We start from the raw sequence: 21412 nt of genomic DNA, 5'->3' as shown, positions 1-21412 counted from the left end.
GACATTGGAATTCTAACCTAAAGTGCATAGTCAGATGCCACATGAAGTGTTTTACAATCTATTTTAATCTATAATAAGGGAACCGAAGCAACACAACTCACTTTATGCTTTAAACCACTGTAATTTATTTTTTGAGAGGTATTATCATACATTTAGATAAGCAAAAGACACTTCGTTGATTATAAAATAACAAAGCTGGATACTCAGTATCTTCACTGAGCAGTTTGGATATTATGCTAAATTTTGAAGATTATGGTTTGCAGCTCCTCTGGCAATTATGTGTCACCTTTAAAAATGATAAGCATGAGTTCAATTTCATTAACTGTGTGGTTTATCAATAATTAAATCTGCCCTATGTAACCTCATAAAGGGTAGATCTAAATATTCATATCAAAAAGCATCTGTTCATTTGGTTAGCCTTACATAATTATTTTATTATAATTAAAAGCATTCCCATATATGACACAATGGCTTCTTTAATATTCTAAGTACAAACATAAAAACAAAGTTATGTATTATCCAGACATTTCCACTGAAGAAAATAAATTTTTAAAAATACCTTTAAAGCAAAAATACTACTTTATTCTACGTAACTGGTGATCCACTTTATTGGTTAGACTGTGGTTTTTATTTCAGTAACAGAAACACAAGTCTCATCCTAATTTTGATAATCATGGATTGAACTGGAACGCCCATAATGCTTTAGAATTTTCAAAACATTTTAAACTTTCCCCGGGATGTTAACATGATTTGTAGCTCTGTACTGAGTGCTTTAAAAGATGAAATATATCTGTAGCTTCAATACGGAAACTATACTTCTTTTCTTATTAATCTTTAGGTGATATACACTCAGTGAACTTTTTCAATGGTAGATACTATAATGAACATGAAAAGGAGCTAGATTTTACCGTTTCTTTTTAACATGCCATAATGTAGATATAAATCAGTTGTCAAAGTTGTAACTGACTCACATTCCAGTCTTCCATAAGAAGCCACTGCCATTGTTTAAAACTTACCATTGCCTTAATCTCAAAAGTTGAGTCAGAATTCTACCCTATGGAAAGGAAATCTAAACTTTAGATAGCACTTGAATGAGTGATTTCTCATGTAATTATACTTATGAAAATGTTCATTTCATTGCAAATGAGATTTTAGACTCTTTAACAATTAATAACTGATGAAGATCATGAAATTAAACCTATGATTCTAAATGAGAAGTTTGATGAAACATGGGCTTTTCATGCTACAGCTATCTACCATTAATTGTATGCAAATAATAATATTCTGAAGTCTCTGTCTACACAATCATAAAGGTACTGACTGTGGTGACACATTTTACACTTACTAAACCAGTGTTTTTCTGATCGTAAGTCTCAATGCACTGATGTATTATGAAATCAATCCAGTGAGTTGCAACCAGCATTTTTTCAAAATAAAATAAGACAGAAAATAGTAGAAGAGAAGAAATATCATAATTCATCACATAGTAAAGGTAAGTATTTTATAAAGCTTTTTTCAATTATATATGTGTGTATGTACATATGTGTATATATAATATATAAGTATAGGAGATACATATTATATATAAACATATAGTATAGAATATATATGTGTCTGTATATATGTATATACATATGTGATACACACACACACACACACACACACACACTCTTCAACCATAATTTATCTCAAGGTCACTCATGATCTCCTAATATAACATATCTCCTTTGTTTATCATTTATATCCCCTGAATATAAGTGATCACAGTATCACAGAGAAGGCTAGGTGAATATTTATTGGATAAACGAATCCAGGACTACACAAACACACACACATTCTGTGTCATGATGTAAAATATATTTTTCAGTAAGTTGATGACCAAAAAAAAGCTAGAAATCTCACCGATCAGAACCAAACTCTGCTCTCCTGAAAGTCAGTTTCATTTAAAATTGACCTCTACCTTCCCTTCATCACTACTGTCCTCACCTCCACCTAGCTAAAATTAAACCTTAAGAAGTTTCTTCCACTAAATCTATAATAACACGCTATAAGAAATATCTAAAGGGAAGAATTCTGATCTCATAAAATCAGTGGCCCGGGTAAGGGCCACCAAAATGTAAATGACTTACCTCATTTATTCAGTTATTCATTCAATAGCCATATTACTGGTTCAGACTGAGAGTAGACAGCTGCAGGAGAGAAAGGCTTCAGGTGAGAAGTACTGAGAGAAAGGTGGGGAGGTATAGGACTGAAACCACTATACCATAAGGAATAGGGAAAACCAGACTGGAGCAGCTTTTTTGATCACTATATCAGAAGACAATCTTGTAAGTAGGGACAAAATGTGAGTTGACACAATAAGTCTGGATACTCCAAGAGGAAAGAAAGGAATGAATACAGGGTGAGGAGAGATTAGTAGAGGACAGGCAGAAAGAAATGAGGCTCTAGATAACCAAGAGAAAGAACAGGAGCTTTAAACCTCCTTGCTGGGGGTGGGAGTGGGGTGGGGAATGAGATGGGGGAGCAGGGGACAAGGAAAGGAGCTACAACAGGGTTTAACAAGGGAAAAGAAAATAATCAGAAATTTTTAAAAAGACCAATCAGGCAGCAGCACTGAGCACAGGTGGGAAGGGTTTCAACCTATTGGCAAGTAGATCAGTTAGGTGAAGAGAGAATGAAGGAGGCAGTGACAAGAGCAAAGAAGAGCATATTTGATAGACATTCGGAACGAAGACCATGAAGACTTGAAGACTGACTGGATGGAGGTGGGATGGAGAACAAAAGGAGAAGTGATTCAGGGGAATCTACGGTCACTTTTCAGTTTGTAGCTTGAGAACCTGGGCTAGTATCTAAATATTTATGTGTCTATCTTCACCAGTAGTCAATAGTCAAAATTAAACTATGATGTCTTATTCATAGCTGTATAGGTGGCCTGTTACAGATACTGATACATAGTAGGTATTCAACAAAGGCTGACTGAACTGAAAGAGTAGAAAGAAGTAGGCTGAATCTCAAAGATTCCTGTGAAATTAAATATAAGGAACATTTGCAGAACCTGTTTCAATGCACTTAGTGCTCTTTCTTACCTCTATTTCTTGATAATACTCTCACTCATCACCTCCCATCCTCTCTGTGACCCTGGCAGACCAAGGGTTAAACTGCACAAAGTTCTCCTCTGTTAGGATTAAACTTTTTCTCTAGGACTTGCCTTCATTTCTAGGACAACTTATGTGAAAAGTGCTATCGGAAGACTATGTCTTTTCAGGGCATACACGTTCATGTTTGGGAATTCTGTTGAATTTTCTTTTCTTTTTTTTTACAAAGAAGCTTACTTATTCAAATAGTTTGGGTCAACGGAGCAAGATTAAAAGTGAATAGTAACACTAATTTCAGTCACCTTTAAAAAACAGAAAAACAATGTAGGAAATGTGCTGCTTAAAAATATTTTATATTTAAAAAATAGTTTTGAATATACAAGAAATAAAGAATATAATGTTGATTTACTTAATTACCTTTTCCTTTGAACTACATGATAATGACATATTAATTGCTTTTCTCACTTTCATTTTTTAGAGTAAGAAATACAACCAATGTGAAGATATGGGAACTAAGGTGCAAGAAAGAAAAAATCACGTATCAGTCATAGAATGGTAAATGGGAACACAGTCCATAAACACTGACTACCAAGATGGACTCCTTCCACTCAAGAGATATTTCCTGGTACTTTCAAGGCAATAGGCACCCACTTCGGTGGGCTCACAGAAAGGCAATTCTGCCTTAGCCTCCTCAGTCTAATGGGCTAGTATTAGTTAATGGGCAGGATTAGTTAAGAACATCGATAATCAGAATAAAATATACAATTCCATAAAAGACACCAGAAGAAAAGCTCCAAGTGTTACAAGAGTACTTCGAAGAAAGAAAAGAATAAATATACTGGGGAGATCAAATAAAGAAGGTAGAATTTGAAATTGATTTGGAAGGAAAATCAGTGTTGGCAGGTAGCAGTGAGGGCTCTAGGGAAGTATGACTGTGGCAAAGTGCCAGTCTGTAAAGCAAAGGCGGGGAACATGGAGTACATGTCAGTGATGTCATGGGAGCTGAGGTTTAAAAGGAGTCTGAGGCCACACAGAGCAGGGTGATAAAGCCTGTGAATTTGAACACTGTTCTAAGGGCCAGCCATTGCGGGCTCCAAAGGAAGCGCACTGGGCTGACTGGGGGATTTTCCTACTAAAACAGGCATTGGACCTTTTCACCACTACCATCTCTAGTCCGCCATGACTCTCCCTAGGGAGGTACCCACTGCCTGTTAAACACAGATACTCAGTAAAAATAGGGGAGCTCCATGTGATGCAGGAATACTGCGAAGAAAATTCCTCTCCAGTTGGGTGTGAATCTGCAAGAGGGGTTTCAAGCAAAGCACTTCACAACTCTCCTACAATTCAAAGAATGTATGAGCTTAGCTCATAGTACTAGAACATAGTAGGCACTCAATAAATAGCTTACAAACAAATAATTCCCCCAACTGAAATATATCAGTGACTGAAGCCAGTGAAGACAGTAAAAAGGGGAAAAGAAAGCATGCTCACGGTTTTTTAAATAAAACCTAGATTATTTGTAAACAGTCACTAAATTCATCAAATATACCTTGAGTCCTAAAATATTTTTCTGGTAACTGACATAGTTCCAAATGCAAGTTTTGAATAAAAAAATAATACACATATTGGGGAAAACATTCATATAAAATAGATGTTTTATTCAGGTCTATTATCCAAGTAAGACTATGGTCCCCAAATTTAAAAATAGTCTCTACTGGTAGGAGGGAAAGAAATGGCTTAATAATTAATTCAGATTATATCATGAATTTCTAGGTCATTCAGTCTGAGGAGGTACAGTAAACATATCATAGTATTTTCCCCCCTGAAAATATTAGGAGATGAAAGAGAAGTCAAGTAGAAAATATTAGATTATATGTTTCAAAAAATATATGTATTCTATTTTTATTAAAGAGCTATGAAAAATAAAACTATGTCAAAATATTAGTACAAATCTCCAATGTGTTCAGGCTCTGCTGGAGCTTAATTTATTTGTAAATAAATCATTTAGATTTATTTAGAGCATTTATAGTTGACAAATAGGAATGTTAAATTCTGAGTTAATTTTTGTTTTGGTTTTTTAAGAGAAGTAGCAGGTAGAGCAAAAGAAGCTATTTAGGAAATGGGATCTATTAGATTACATGTAATTGATGTAACAGTGTATGGCTAATCTAACTTCCAATCCAGTTAATGAATCATCCCTTACATTGAGGCATTGTCCTGAATCAAACTGAATATTTCCAGTAACATCAACTCATAATTTCGAAAGGCAGCCTCTTTCATCTTTCAAGAGCTCTAATACTTGTGCATTTGTCCTATGGTTAACTTAAATGTGCCTCTTCTGCATCACAATATATTTAACCTTATGTGGGGTAACCATATAATTTCTTGTCCAAACAGGAACACTAAGTTAAACACTAACTGATAATTACACAGACATAAGCTGACTGTCCGGAGAAACTTGCACACGTGATCTTTGGCGATAGCTGCACTGCCTGATTGTCAAACACCAAGTTTCTTTGGTTTTCCACATGAACAACCTTGACATACTTGAAAACTGAGTGGCCATGTGTCTTCCTCCCATTCATTTATGTAACAGTGTTTAACGAAGGTCTATATGCTCTGCACACGGTGTGATTAGGAAGTGGATACCAACCCATTGCCCAAGCAGGTCACATTCTATTTTATGGATGTTCCTCTTAAAACAAACTGCCCAGAACAAGACATAATATTTCTATGACAGCCTTATAAGTGTAAAGTGAAACTTGACATTATATGATCTAATGGTATTAGCTAATTATAGTTAATATTTATTGGGTACTTATGTATGTCAGGCACTATTCAAAGATATATCTATATCTATCTCTCGATTTAACTCTCTAGTTATAATATATATATAATAGATATACATGTATATCTATATGTGTATATATAAATAGAGAAAGCAGAAGAGGGAAAGAGAATTGCATCATCATATTTTTCCTTCATGACTTTTGACAAGATATTTAATCTTTCACTTGCCTCAATTTTCTCATCTATAAAGGAAAGGAGAATCATAGTTAAGATGATTTTTTATATATGTATATTTATATCTTCTCTCTCTCTCTCCTTTACTCTTTCAGTCAATAAACATTTATTGAATATCCAACTAAAGGCTAGACTCTGTGCTCAAACCTAAAAACATGATAGGGAAACGCATTCCAAATTCTTATCTGGAACATACAGGTATATATGCTTAAGAGATAGTAGGGATTTTTTGATTTTTTTCCATCTTACTTCAATAGTTCTTCAACTTTTTTTTTTTTTTGTACGTGGGCCTCTCACTGCCGTGGCCTCTCCCGTTGCGAAGCACAGGTTCCGGATGCACAGGCTCAGCGGCCATGGCTCACGGGCCCAGCAGCTCCGCGGCATGTGGGATCCTCCTAGACCGGGGCACGAACCTGCGTCCCCTGCAGCGGCAGGCGGACTCTTAACCACTGCGCCACCAGGGAAGCCCAATTCTTCAACTTTTATTCTCTAAATCATTCACAGGTGCAACTCACTCCCATCCATAGCCTCTTACTATAAGTAGTGCTTCTCAAAGGTAAGGCAGAACAGGGTGAGCTTCAGATAGTGATGCTCTGATGGTAGGTGTGTGTGTGGTAGCGGAGGGTAAAAGTGCAACCCCTCAGGGTGCGAAGCCGAGTTTGGGGAAAGGCAGTTACTGATTGGTTGAAAATGTCACCAGATGTTTCTGATGCACTTGCTTATCCTTCATTGCAATTAGCAGATCTATTGAACTTAAAAGTATCATAAGTCAAATGAGATAATTTGGTATGATTTACCCTCGGTGAATCCATAGAGAACCCTGGAGATCATCACTTTTCTTTTAGTTTTTATTATTCCATTTGAGTTTCTCGCAAGGAACTGACACTGAACTTACCTGTCTACACTTTACATATTGTACTCCCCACCCCGATATTTGAATATCAAGAATTTTTCCTATCTTTATTCTCCTGGCATTTCTCCTGATTTTTTTTTGCAAAGATTATGAGTAATGGTTTTGTTATCATACTGATTTATGTATGTTTTCATCTGAGCTCACAGATAAATGTATTAAAATAACCCGTTGCTGTCTTCTTCTCACCCCACCTGCCTTTGAAAAGACATTTATTTTTAATAAATTATGTTTCTTGTATCTAGATACAGAAGAATAAGCTAGTATCCCTTGTCTAATAATTATTCATCTGTTAGCACTTAAGGTATAAGTTGCACGTATGCATGAATGCATGGTTAAGTGTGAAAATCAGTCCTGAAATTCTTAATCCTATTTTACAATTAGTTTTATCCAATTAAGTGACAAACTAGTATACGGTGCTTAAAGAAGACGGGCTCTGGAGCCACACGGTATGACTTCAGAAAAATTACTTACTTAACTCTCCCGTGCCTCAGTTTACCCTGAAAAATTGGGTAGTACCCATCTAATTAAATGTTACAAAGATTAAAAGAGTTAACAGGGCTTCCCTGGTGGAGCAGTGGTTGAGAGTCCGCCTGTCGATGCAGGGGACACGGGTTCATGCCCCGGTCCTGGAGGATCCCACATGCCACGGAGCGGCTGGGCCCGTGAGCCATGGCCGCTGAGCCTGTGCATCCGGAGCCTGTGCTCCGCAACGGGAGAGGCCACGGCAGTGAGAGGCCCGCGTTCCGCAAAAAAAAAAAAAAAAAAATACGGAAAGTTCTTAGAACAGTGCATGACATATAATAAGCATCAAGTGTGTTAAAGCATCAACTATTTAAAGCAATTCATTGTAATACTAAAATATATGAATGCATGTCTAAAAGATTTCAGTGTCAGTGATGTAATGTGGTTCACAGGAAAGAGTCATGATTTTATAATGAAATGGAAGATAACTTGCTACAAAGGGTTATATTTTTGCACTGCTTTAGTAAGCATTAAGTGTATCTCCAAATTTTAGTATGAGAACAATTAGAAACTGAAAATTTAAGGTTACTTGCATTTCTTGAAATATTCTGTGTGCTTAACAGTTACTCTTTGCATCTTTTTTTGGCAATAAGAGATATTCATTATGGCATTTAAATAGTATTTAAAAATAAAGCAATGAAAGAAGTAGTCCACGTGTATATTTAAGTTTGGTATCCATATTTTATATACTTTGTATGATTTTATCAATACTACACAAAAATAAATTTAATACAGAGACTGACACTTCACAATTCATTCTATCCTCTCATCTGCCCTCGAGATTATTTATTAGTGAGTAATCATTTAAGTTTGTTTCCCTTACATAGAATGTCAGAAAGTGGTTATAGAAGAATATTCTGGAAAATAACAGCACTTACAGGAACTGGACTTTCCTAGCATCTTTTCACATTCAAGGTTAATGCCAAACTAATTATCTTCCCAATGGAAATGGCAGTGAGGGATAATCAAATTGTAATTCAGTCATCTTTATTTTAATATTTCAGGAAAGTTCAGTAGAGGGTCCCTGAAAATGATGTTTCCTCAGTTCATATCAAAAACAGTATTTGTACTGGTTGAGAAAATTTAAAACTGTTCTCCAGAGCCATTGTGGAGTTTTGTTGTTGTTGTTTCTGACCCAATAAGAGTCTAGTTTGGCCTAAGAGCTTGAAGTCATTAGTTTTGAATATTTTATTCTTCTCAAGTAGACTAGGAGTATAATCACGATTTGAATTGATTTCCATAGACAGAACAAGGTCTGACAAGGTACCTTTTCCTTTCCAATTATATTTCTTAAAAATGAGGATACATTTTATTCTACAGAATGTCTACGATGGGTGATGCATGCCGGAGCTATTAATTTCACCAAACCTTACTATCTCAGGATAAATAGCAAAATGGAGAAAGGTCCTTATTAATAAGTCACTCCAAAGGAAAAATTATGTAAATAGGATCTTAGGTGGAGTGCAGGAACAAAGGAGATGACAAAATTTTAAAAATTTACTTTAGTTTTATAAGTTTCCTCCATTACAAAGTTTTTGGACAGTATTTAATTGACAGAAGAGCTTTCTCTCCCAAAAGGACAAGAAGCCAGATATATATGTATATGTATACACATTCATGTATCTCAGCTAAATCACCAGCTGGAATATCCTGACATCTGGGTGCCCAGCTACACATGGTAGGTACTTGACAAATAACGGCTGAATAAAGAAATCTCTAAATTTACCTGCAGTCAAATGAGACCTATAAAAATTGTTAGCCCATGAGTGACAGTGTAAAATGATTTTATGTAAGATGTTCAGTAAGGGTGGGGATGAAGAAGCAAGAGAGAAGTGATGGGAATGGAATGTTTTCCTGCTGATAAAACACGTGGTAGAGAATGTATTACCCAATGGATTGACGACCCACTGATTCCAATGGATGGAGTAAGCAGTCAAAGTATACTTCCTGCCCAGGTTTCGCTTTTTGAAAGTTCCTTATTTTTGTCTAGTCTTTCCTCCTAGTGAAGACCAGATTAGTTTGACACTAGGCTTCCCTGTGCTGTCAGATGTGTGGATGTAGAAGAAATACTTTTTAAATGGAGGAACAGACAAAGGAGGGTTGATCAAGCCTGCTGGTGGCACATTTTTAACTCAGTCACACTCACTCACTCATAGACCTTTCTCCCCAGATCGAGCCTCCTTTTACAACCAGACTTTGCTAATCCTCTGTACCCTCTTTCTGGAGAAGTTTCAAATAGGTCATTTTCCCCTTAAAGAGTTTAACATAGATGAATCCTGTTTAAAACCATGGTTGTGTAGGCTCACAGGATGTAAGCCACGATGCAGCTCAAGATCATCCCCACCTCTTTTCCACAAACACTTCAACAAATGCTTTGACCCGTGGTGAACTTACTTTGCTCTCTGAAACCTCAATTGTAATAATGTTAGCAACTTGCCACTTAGCATTCATTGTTTAGCATCTTGTCAAATTCCTCTGCTAGAATGGACTCCCAGGTACCAGGAGCTCCTATGAGCCAAGGTGTTAGCAGAATCTGGATTCTATTTCTTCTCCCTGCCTGGTCCAGTACCAGATAAATGACAGTACTTATTTATTGTAATACTTGGTTATTTAAGTTACTATGTTTAATTGCATTGAGGTGAAAGATGGCTACTCCACTATTTTAAGAATAAGAAAGAATAACTAAGAAATTTACAAAAAAATAGCTTATGGGGATTCCTTCAAACAATCTGTCCCAGGAAGCTCAATCTTATAAAGGTAGTTTTAAGGTGAATTCTTGCTGAAAGCTGTTTTATAAACAAAATTTTTTGATACATTTAGGTGAAAATGGAATGAACTGCTCTGTAAATGAATTTGTTACGGAGTCATTTGTGAAGTGTTATCTTTCCTTGATTCCATCTTCCATTTCCTCTTCTTCTATTGATATTCTTATGGTTATTATTTTTTTAATGGATTGAAGTGATTTTAAAAAAGAGTACTAAATATGTTGATATTTTAAATTAAGCCACCACTCATTTTGGCATTTTCATTTTTACTAATCAATGATAAAGGACAACAACGGCACCTTATGAAGACATCCTTCATCTCTACTGCCCAGGGCCAGCCTGTCTCAGCCCCCTGATTCCTCACCCACCAGGCCATATCTGACCTTACACTCTACAAGCCCAAGCTGCCACTATAACCTTCAAAGAACTCAGGCAGGACCATGTAATAGCTGCTTCTTGAACTTATTCCTTTCCCCCATTTTTTAGACAAATCAAAAAAGCAGGATTTTCAAGAGTAAGCAGAGTGTAGTGACTTCAATTCCAGCAGGCCCTCAAAATGCTCTCAATTTCATGCTTCCTTGATAAGCTTTATTTGTAAGAAAATAGATCTCTATGAGAAAACACTTGGACTTTATTTGCCAAAAAATCTCAGCAATATTATTTTGGGGCACTTGCTAAAAATTTTTGATGTCTCTATTTTTACCAATATTTTAGGAGCAATCTAAGTGACATTTCAAAATGAAGCCTAAAAATCAATAAAATATGTATTTCTGTAAATAACTCAGGGGCTCATTTTTTCAAAATGCATTCATATTCAGCAAAGATTTCTATAAGTTCTCACAGAGGTTTAGTGAATAATTTGAAGTGAGTAATTGTAAATATAATCGCAAGGAAATCGCAGTTTCTACCTTCTATGTTGTAATGATAATTCTTCATTAGCAAAGATTTTTAAGGCTTTCTAAATTTTAAAAAAATTTATGAGTAGGATATGAAAAGTAGAACTGTTGCAAATCCAGGTATCTCAGACACAAGGGTGACCCCACAAATTATGGTGATTTTAGAGTTTCCAATATTTAATCTTTATTAGTGAGGAAAAAGAACTGGAAGCTGTGCTAGGAGCAAGACGTTAGAAAGAAAATGACATCCACAGCTTTTGAGCTATTAAAAGTCCAGATTAATTTCATCCTATCTCAATTAGCATTTACTTGTATTGGATAAGAAATGAATGATTTGTTGGCTACAAGTTTGACCGAGGCAATGTGGGAAAGTCAGAAAATGTTGCAGGAATAAGGCTTAGTTTAGCTCTGCTGCTTAAAAGCTCTACAATTCTTAAAAAAAAAAAACAAAAACACGTTCACTTTGAGACTCACTTTCTTATATCTCAAAATATGTTTAATAATGCTATATCCAGCCATATGAAATTATTGATTTTGTGAATCTACAATGCTCAAATATCATCAATTTCATATGGTTCAACCATGTAATCAAATGAGACAATGTACGTGAAAGTGCTCATTAATTGGAAAGGCTAATAGAAACATAAGGTGAAGCCATGCACTTGAAATACAAAGTGGTGCTGTGAATCCCATCTCTTACTAGGGGAACTTAAGGAGGGGAAGGATAAAAAAGCAAAGGACAGATTCTGAAGGCAGAGATGATGTGAGGATAGGACACATACTGAATATTCACAACACAGATACCATGGAATATATAGAAAGACCCTTGACTCCATGTGTAAACATAATAATTATGCTATAATTCATAAATGTGTGTCTTCACAAAGGTAGACGGCAGGAAGCCCAGATTCTCATTAGATGGCATCCTCAACTTCTTGAATTCTTTCAGTATCTCATCTAATAAAAGAGGAGTAAAACCAGAGAGGTACAATGGCTTTTGCAGTACTCACTTTTGCAACTTCACACTCTCCACATGCAAAGGTAGTCCCTTCAGGAGATTCAATCTGTGGCATTCATTACGACTTTGATCTCCTCATGAGGATACCGTGCCACGGTTAGTTTTATGTGTTAACGTGACTGGGCAATGGGGTGCCCAGATATTTGGTCAAACATTATTCTGGGTGTGTCTGCAAGGATGATTCTGATGAGATTAACATTCAAATTGGTAGACTGAGGAAAGCAGATTGCCTCCCTAATGTAGGTGGACCCATTTCAATCAGTTGATGGCCTGATTAGAAGAAAAAGGCTGACCCTCCCACAAGGAAGAGGGAATTCCTCCTGCCTGACCAGTGAGCTGGAACGTCAGTATTTTCCTGCCTTCAAACCCGAACTGAAACATCCACTCTTCTTGGGTCACAACTGTGCTGGCTTTCAGACTGGAACTTACACCATCACCTTTCCTGGTTCACAGGCATTTGGATTCAGACTGGATCTGCACCATTGGCTCACTGTGTCTCCAGCATGGTGATTGTAGATCTTGAGACTTCTCAGCCTTCAGAATTACATGAGCCAATTCCTTATAATAAATCTTTCTCTCTCTCTCTCTCTCTCTCTCTGTCTGTCTCTATCTATCTATCTTTCTATCTACATTCTGTTTGATTCTGTTTCTCTGAAGAACCCTGAATAATGCGTGCCCTCCGGGCCTAAAAATCAACATTACATTGGCAAAGACTTGTCTGCTCTGCCCTTGCCCTTAAATAGCCAGGAATGTACACCTCTTGCATTACACCCTTGCCAACCCAAACACCAGCTGTTACAAGGCAATCACTCAATATCCTGCCTAACTTACCCCATTCCCCCCTGCCCAGACAATTCTCCTAATAGCACTTGCTTTAATCTCCCTGGCCCCTCTCCCTTCTTTGCTCTGTGTGCCACATCCGTACCTGCCTCTAGCCTTCCTGGATTTTGCGAGCACACAAACACTCTCTGGATCTGCTGCACTCTGGTACCACCTGCATGGTCTCCTCCACTGCTCCTCTTATTGAGGAGCATGGCATAGAGGCCTCAGGCATCTGATTCCACTCCCCTGACTGATGTGAGCAGTCAAGGACAATTGGGCAAACATAAGCCCTTTCTAGAGAGTTGAACCATGCAACATATACATGATGTAAGTAGTGCTTATCTGCCTTAGGATATAGGATGTTTAATATAAAATAACGGACGGTACTCCTATATTTTCTATGCTCCCCAAAGATTATGCCATATAGTGGATGTGCCTATTAGTAAATAGATATAATAAGGCTTTAATTCTATTAGACATATATGTATATTTTTTTAATTGAGGAGGCACTGTAATGCCACCTATTTGAGCATTCATTTTGTTGGAATACACGATAATCCTGCTGTATAATGATAACATAGACACATGAAATCACTTAACATTCTCTGTAATATATCAATCAATCACACATTTTAAAATTACGTGATACTGAAGAACAAAATGATGGCTAGATAGGACATTATGTCTCCAGTTTGATAGTTTCATTTAGGTTGCTCAGCACCTGTATATGTACTATTAGCAGAAATTAGATTTTATGGAATGAGACATAGGAAGATGACTATACATTATTTTATACATTGGCAGAGAAAAAAAAAGTAATATATATAAGCCCTGGAAGTAGTTATCCAATACAAATTCCCTCTTATCCTATACTTCGCTGAAATTCAAAGAGAAGATACTATATCAAATATCAACTTAGTTTTGCAATAGCATTGGGCAGAATTGTTTCCAAAAGATTATTCTGTGATTAGAAAAGAAATTATACTTTTGTTTATTTTAAATGATTAATGCTAAATAGCCCCAGGGGTCTACCACAAGGGCTTTAAAGGAAATGGAGTCTGTCCCTTTGAGTATTCTAATTGCTACATCTTGTGTAGGGTTCTTAAAGTCTTGATTGCCAAATTATATAAATTCTCCATTGGATGCTCCAACATTAGTTTTATTTGCAAGAGAGACATATGTAAATGCTTTTGTGGTAGTTGCCTTGGTGAACAGATGAAAGGAATTATGAAAACTTTAGAAGACAAGTTATTCTATATGTTGAATATACTTATAAAAGTTGGGTTTCAGTTACAAAGATATTTTTAATCATAATATGTTTACGCAATGATATCCTGCAATATAGATCTAAAAAGACTCAACAAGTGATAAAACTAATATACGTATTTCAAGTACTTGATCAATTCACCATATAGAACTGAGCACAAAAGCACTTCAAAAATAGTTTCTCTAACTCATATAATGTTTTAATATTCTTAATTTTTCTGTTTGGTTTATTCTTAGCTTATCCATCCTAATGAAATCCTTTAATATTCATGTAGAAATATAAACTTCACCATCAGTTTTAATACCTATCATTTAAATCAAAAGAGGCTCTCTGTTTTTCTCTTACACAGATTCTAAATCTAAGTAAACTCCTAGCAAACTACCTACAGTTAGAACGCCAAAACTGTAGAATATCATTCGTTCACCACATTTTGTTTGATTAAAAGACTGGAAAGTCATGCTGATCTTTCCCTTTTATTAGCTCATGAGAGCATGACCTATTTTCCTTGGATGTCTTATTTTACAGCCCTGACTACAGTAGACACAGTATAGACAGGCTCCCAATGACTCATTTATTGAAGGAATGAGTGAGGAAGTTCAGACACAATACTTTTAAAAAATGTTCATTGTAAAAATAAATATTAATAATCCAATCACATGGTAGGCATTAAAAAGTAAAAAATGGCATATAGTGAAAAGTATCCCTTCTATGTTTATGCTCAGTTCCCATCCTTTCTAACAGGTAAAGATTGTAATTTCTTTTCTTCTCTCCCAGAGCAATTCTGTTCATATAAAAGCCAATATATATGTGTACACATATACATACACAAATGTATATATTTTCCACCTTCCCTCTTTACACGAATGGTATCATAATAAACATATTTTCTGCACGTAGCTTTTTCCATTTAACATTTCAGTACAGAGGAAGTTTTCTTTTTATTGCTATATAGAATTCCATTGTATGAATGTACCATAATTAATTTAATCATCCCCAAAAGATGGTCATTGGGGCTATTTCATATATTTTGATATTATAAGCATGGCTATAATAAATAACACTTATGCAAGTACACCTGCAGGTGTACTAAGGAGTGAAATTTGGGATTCTAAGAGTATTTGAATACATACACACCTCCACATACAATAATTAGAATATTTTCTACCTGGCAGCATATATTTCAGTGTTTCTAGAAATAAGTATCTATATACAATTATTATAGAGTATTCAATGCCTAAGTATACCTATTATACTAAATTTCAATTTTAATAATTGTTTATCTTCTCTGTCAACTGTAGTACAAATAATTTACAGTCAAAAAATAAGTAAAGTTTTAATTGTTAGTTTTGCATGGAATAAAAGAATAAGATTACATAGTGATTTTATGATTCCAGAGTTATACAGAATGTCACTTAGCCACACTTATTCATTATCCATCCACAAACACTAAGTATTCTGTATGCATTTTTTACCATATTTATTTGAGATTGATTTCATTTTTAATAAATTAATAATACAATACACAATATACAAGACATATGCATCAATTAAAATAGTCAAATTAGCATCCCTATTCACACGGATAGAAAGTAAAATCTATTTAAACCGTTCTGATTTGAAGTATGATAGATATAAGTACAGTCCTTCTTCAACTGTGTTCAAAGACAATTTAACAGGTATTTATGTCCCTTTTTTCAAAGATTCCCTTCTTTCTTTTCCTGAAAAGGCGAAGAACAGAACCTAAGGCTGTGCTGTCACACTCGTCTAAATTCAATAGATAGAATGATCTTTTTCATACTGTTCATTTGCCTTTAAAAGAGTTATATTCAAATTAATACATCTCAAAAACATTTATTTTACCTTAGTATTTAAACTTTAATTATTCTTTGATAAAAATCTTGTAGGGGGGGCTTCCCTGGTGGCGCAGTGGTTGAGAGTCCGCCTGCCGATGCAGGGGACACAGGTTCGTGCCCCGGTCCGGGAAGATCCCACATGCCGCGGAGTGGCTGGGCCCGTGAGCCATGGCCACTGAGCCGTACAGCAAAAAAAAAAAAAAAAAAAAAATCTTGTAGGGATTATTTTTATATTCCTAGTTTATCACAACTCTTGGAAAGATAAGTGCTTTCAAATAACCAACCGTTCTATTTGTTAAAGACTGCCAGATTTTTCGTTTTTATAGTTACTAAATATGGATTTCTGGTCCCAAGGTGTTATATATCTATGTTTATTTCTTTAGTTTAATAGACATTTATTTGAAAATAATCTCAGGTAAAATCCTCCAGAGGAAAAAAAGAAGCAAACATTTATTTTAAATAATAATGACACTCATTTACTATACTGCTATTTTTCACCTTATGAATAACTAGAGTTTATAAAAAATTTTCAGGAAATTCCAGATAGTTTGAATTGAACTGAATTTTAGAAAGGAAAAAATCAGGGCAATAACTCAAATATATTAATGAACAAAAGCTGTGGGACATGCTTACTTTAACTGTCGATTTGAAAGTAGTTTACATTTAACTTTTGATGTTTATAGAATATCATACTTAGTTTAAATAGCATCTTTGAAGAGGCTCTACAGAACTCAGCCAAAAATATACCATGAAATCATCAGTTATTTCAATGTACGTCCTCAATTGTTATCTGTAATTCTAAAATTCAAGAACTTTGAAAACCAAAAACACGTTCATTAATCCAAACTGTGTTAGCTAATAACTAATTTCCAAACTGACGGCAAGTTACTTATGGTCTATGGATCGCACAAAGAGGGAATATCCCTATGTTTTAATGCAGAAATATTAATATACTGGCTTGATTTCATTGGGGATGTTCTATTACATATTTTATAGGCAGTGAGTTAACTTCCTAAAATTAAAAAAAAAGCTGAATTCTAAAACATATCAGATTCTTATATGATGAGCAGCTGTGACCCTCATATTAACCCGGGGATCTGACTTAATCAGACCATATTTATTAATAAATATAATATTTTATCCTATAATATTAGTATGAAACAAGGTATCTATCTTTTTTAAAACAGTCATTCTTAATCATGTAAGCAACAGAGTTTCATGAACAAATCAATAACATAAGTTATACAACTCTTAAGAATTATAACCACAAATTTGTTAAAGCGTTGCCAAGTTTAAAGAAAGCCTATATTGAATTAAAGATAAAGGCATCTTGGTAACATTTTTGATTTTCTATTAGTCATGTCTGATTTTGCAGCTTATCTATGAGTGATTCCCATATTCATGTATGAATATCTCTTTATAAAATTATGTATGGTATTAGTTAAAATATTCTTTTTAAAAAACTTATTTTTATCCAAAAATGCATAATTTTTTTTTTTTTTTTTTTTGCGGTACGCGGGCCTCTCACTGTTGTGGCCTCTCCCGTTGCGGAGCACAAGCTCCGGCCGCACAGGCTCAGCGGCCATGGCTCATGGGCCCAGCCGCTCCGCGGCATGTGGGATCTTCGCGGACCGGGGCAGGAGCCCGTGTCCCCTGCATCGGCAGGCGGACTCTCAACCACTGCGCCACCAGGGAAGCCCCATAATTTTTAAAAAGTCAATTCATATATTCTTTCATTCAAGATAGAGTATTTAATAGAGAACAGAATTCTAAACTTCAAGCACAATAAAAAGAACAATATTACTAGAATATATTTTTAAAACACAACACTATACATCTAGGAAGCTATTATTCATAATCACACTTCTTTAAAATATAAGCTTTGGTAGTAACACTCCCTTCTCATGCAAAATAAAGTCATATTTTAAGTAAATGGGAAAACTCCCGAGGTAAACACGTTAAGTTCTGCTTTCATTAGATAACAGGAACAAAAACTGACTATTTAGCTAATAGTTCTTAGCTAACAGCTTGGGTATTATTACACAAGGCTCACAAAACTATTAATGAAAAACTCACAGCTCTACGCCTCCTATTTAGCAAACTCCTATCTCTTTACTATAAATTACTAACTAGTATAATTGCAAATCTAAATATATTCCCTGGTGATTACACATTACCGTCACAAATCCAAAAGGCTACAACACAATGCACTTTCTGCAGGAAAATTAATTATTCCAATTCTAGGCAGCTCAATAGTCAGAATTCAGCCACCAGCTGGCTAATAGGTACAGTCTGAGCATTTACCAGCAGGCTTATGCATTAGTAACAGCAAGATTCCATTTCACATAAGAATTCTGCACATGCGATGGATAAATGATTTGCTCTCAAAGAGTCCTTAAGGCATATGAGTTTTATCCCCTTAAATGTTCAGGCTAACCTGCTCCACATGATGTCATCAGGATTAATTCTGAAAGCAAACAAAAAGGTGTAATGAACTGCTCTGTGCAGAGGAATAGGACCAGGGATCCTATATCCTATAGTTCAGAATTTCAGCATCTTGGAGCCACAAGAAATTTATTCATCAAAGGGTCAAATGACTTCATTCCGTATTTCCAAAAACTAAGATTCAGAAAAGGTGACGTGATTTTCTGAGACTCCAATCAGAGAGAAGTGGGTCCTAGGTTATAGGCTTGGGTCCCTCCCTGAGATCAGCCTCCTTACAAAATGAGAGTAACTAATGCCCAGAAATGGGCTGCTTTGTTAGAATTTCCCAGACCACACCAAGATTTTCTATGATCTGACCATGAATTAAAATTATTTGATGGATAAATGTTATGGTTTGTAAATTATACAACAGTAAAGCTGCTCAAAAATCAATGGGTGGATGGATGCATGTATGGTTAGCTAAATGGATAAGAGATTTGTAATGGAACAAGTATAGCAAAATGTCAATGGAAGAATTTCGTCAGTGGGTTTAGCAGTTTTCACTGCAAAATCCAATTTTTCTGTATGTTTAAAAATGTTCTTGATAAAATATTAGGGAGAAATAAAAAGATAATGGGCATCATGTCTACAATTTATTCTCAAAAAGTTCAGAAGAAAAGGAAATGTGATAAAATGTTAACCATCGGGGAATCAAGATGAAGGGTATAAAGGAACTCTATGTACTATTTTTGCAACTCTTTTGTAAATTTCAAATTGTTTCAAAATAAGAAGTTAACAGAAGGGGAAAATACTTGGCAGAAGTTAGTGTTTTAAAGGCCTTTATTTTTTAAGGGAATTATATCATCTTAATGTCTTCCCGAGGTATATGATCCCATGCTCTCTCCACCACACCATACCTCTTCCCTGCTCAGTTCCCCTGAAACACACAGAGAGGGCTTCTGGCTATTAAATTTTTTTTAAAAAAAAACCTTCACAAATCTATGATTGGAAGGTAGGTTTACATGCGCAAAAGCTAACCACTATGGGCGAAATTTTGAATGAAATATGTTAAGTAAATCTAAATAAATACAAACACACACAGACAATCTCAACAGCTATTATTTTTTTAAAAAAGCTGCTAGCAGTTCTTCTTATTTTTTAAATTCTGCATGGAGATGGAAAATTAAATTTTCCCTTGAGGGCAGTTTGTACTGGTTAAAAAAAAAAAAGTAAACATTTTTAATTAGCTTCTTCTTATGCAAGACTGAAGCAAAGATCCTTTTCTGGAATCCGCAGATCCTTTACAAAGAAGACTTACATGGCTCTGTATCATAACTCAAAAGAATGGCAAAAGAATGTCTAGGCTGGGAGTGGAGGCTCAACTTCTGAATTAAAATTTTCTGGGGCTGTTAGGAACACCTGCTGTGTTTTTATCTCTTTGCCTAGAGGAAGGGATCCTAAAATCCCAGTAGGGGAGTGAGGCTGAAAGAAGTCCCTTTATGGAAAGATGTACTCCATCACACCATGGTGGGCTGTAGGCTCTGGAGAGAGCTAAGCAGTAAACGAGGTTCTGAAGACAGCCTTTGATGTTACCTTGCGACAGTTTTAAATATGGAAATACGTTGTGGGCTCCCAAACCTTCTGTCTGGACACCTAAGTCTGGGCCAGTGCCCACCCTGGGTTGGAGGACCTCTGGGAAGCCTTTTCAGCCTGAAGGAAACCCTGGCTTGAGGCAACAAGAGGGGACCAGGAAGGGAGCAGAATTTGGGTGGGCTTCTGTGTATAAATCTTCTCATAAACCAGAGACTTCAATTAGAGAGCAGCAGGTCCTTCATAATAGGCCTGGGTCCCTATGAGGAAAGGAGCTTCCTGGGGGCTGGGAGCAGGGGAAGGTGGCCCCTGAGCACAGGGCAAGTCTGGGATATCTGGGTGGGCTGTGGGCAAGGAATAATATGAACTATAACAAATGCTTTCAGGCCAACACCACAGTTGAAGTGATTTTCCACAAAAATATGGCACTATGAGCTTGTCTTTTTAGTCCTTAAATTAAATAAAAGAGCTGGAAGAAGTCTCAGATATTATCAAGAAAATCTTCTCACTCTGTATATAGGTAATAATAATAGTGTGTGACCTGTTCATAATGCTTATGTGCCAAGCATTGTTCTATGCATACATTTGCATAGATATTAACTCTCATAATCCTTCCAATAGCCCTGTGATGTAAGAATGATGCTATCCCCGTTTTATAGATGACAAAACTGAGACACAGAGAACATAAGTAATTTGCCCAGGGGCTTCCCTGGTGGCGCAGTGGTTGAGAATCTGCCTGCTGATGCAGGGGACACGGGTTCAAGCCCTGGTCTGGGAAGATCCCACATGCCGCGGAGCAACTAGGCCCGTGAGCCACAACTACTGAGCCTGCGCGTCTGGAGCCTGTGCTCCGCAACAGGAGAGGCCGCGATAGTGAGAGGCCCGCGCACCGCGATGAAGAGTGGCCCCCGCTTGCCACAACTAGAGAAAGCCCTCGCACAGAAACGAAGACCCAACACAGCAAAAATAAATAAATAAATAAATAAACTCCTACTCCCAACATCTTCTTAAAAAATAATAATAAGTAATTTGCCCGAAGTTGTACATCTAGTAAGTCAAAGATGAGAAACTGAAGCACAAGCAGGTTCAATCACTTATCCAAGTACATTCAGCTTCCTATTAGGGAACCAGACCACAAACCAGGTCCACAGACCATGAGTCTGAATCTGTTTCTAGTGCACCATGTCATCTACAGATCATATTATGAAAACCAAATAATGTCA

The 21412-nt window shown here is 36.1% G+C and overlaps 1 protein-coding gene across 6 annotated transcripts in view; it reads right to left on the bottom strand.

Moving 5' to 3' along the window:
• GPC6 (glypican 6) overlaps nt 1-21412 on the bottom strand; it is a 1079647-nt gene that overhangs the window by 747301 nt on the left and 310934 nt on the right. The gene's annotated exons all lie outside the window — the stretch shown is intronic.

This window comes from Stenella coeruleoalba, assembly GCF_951394435.1.
Source record: "Stenella coeruleoalba genome assembly, chromosome: 18".
NCBI lineage: Eukaryota > Metazoa > Chordata > Mammalia > Artiodactyla > Delphinidae > Stenella > Stenella coeruleoalba.
This window is presented reverse-complemented; position numbering and strand designations above follow the sequence as displayed.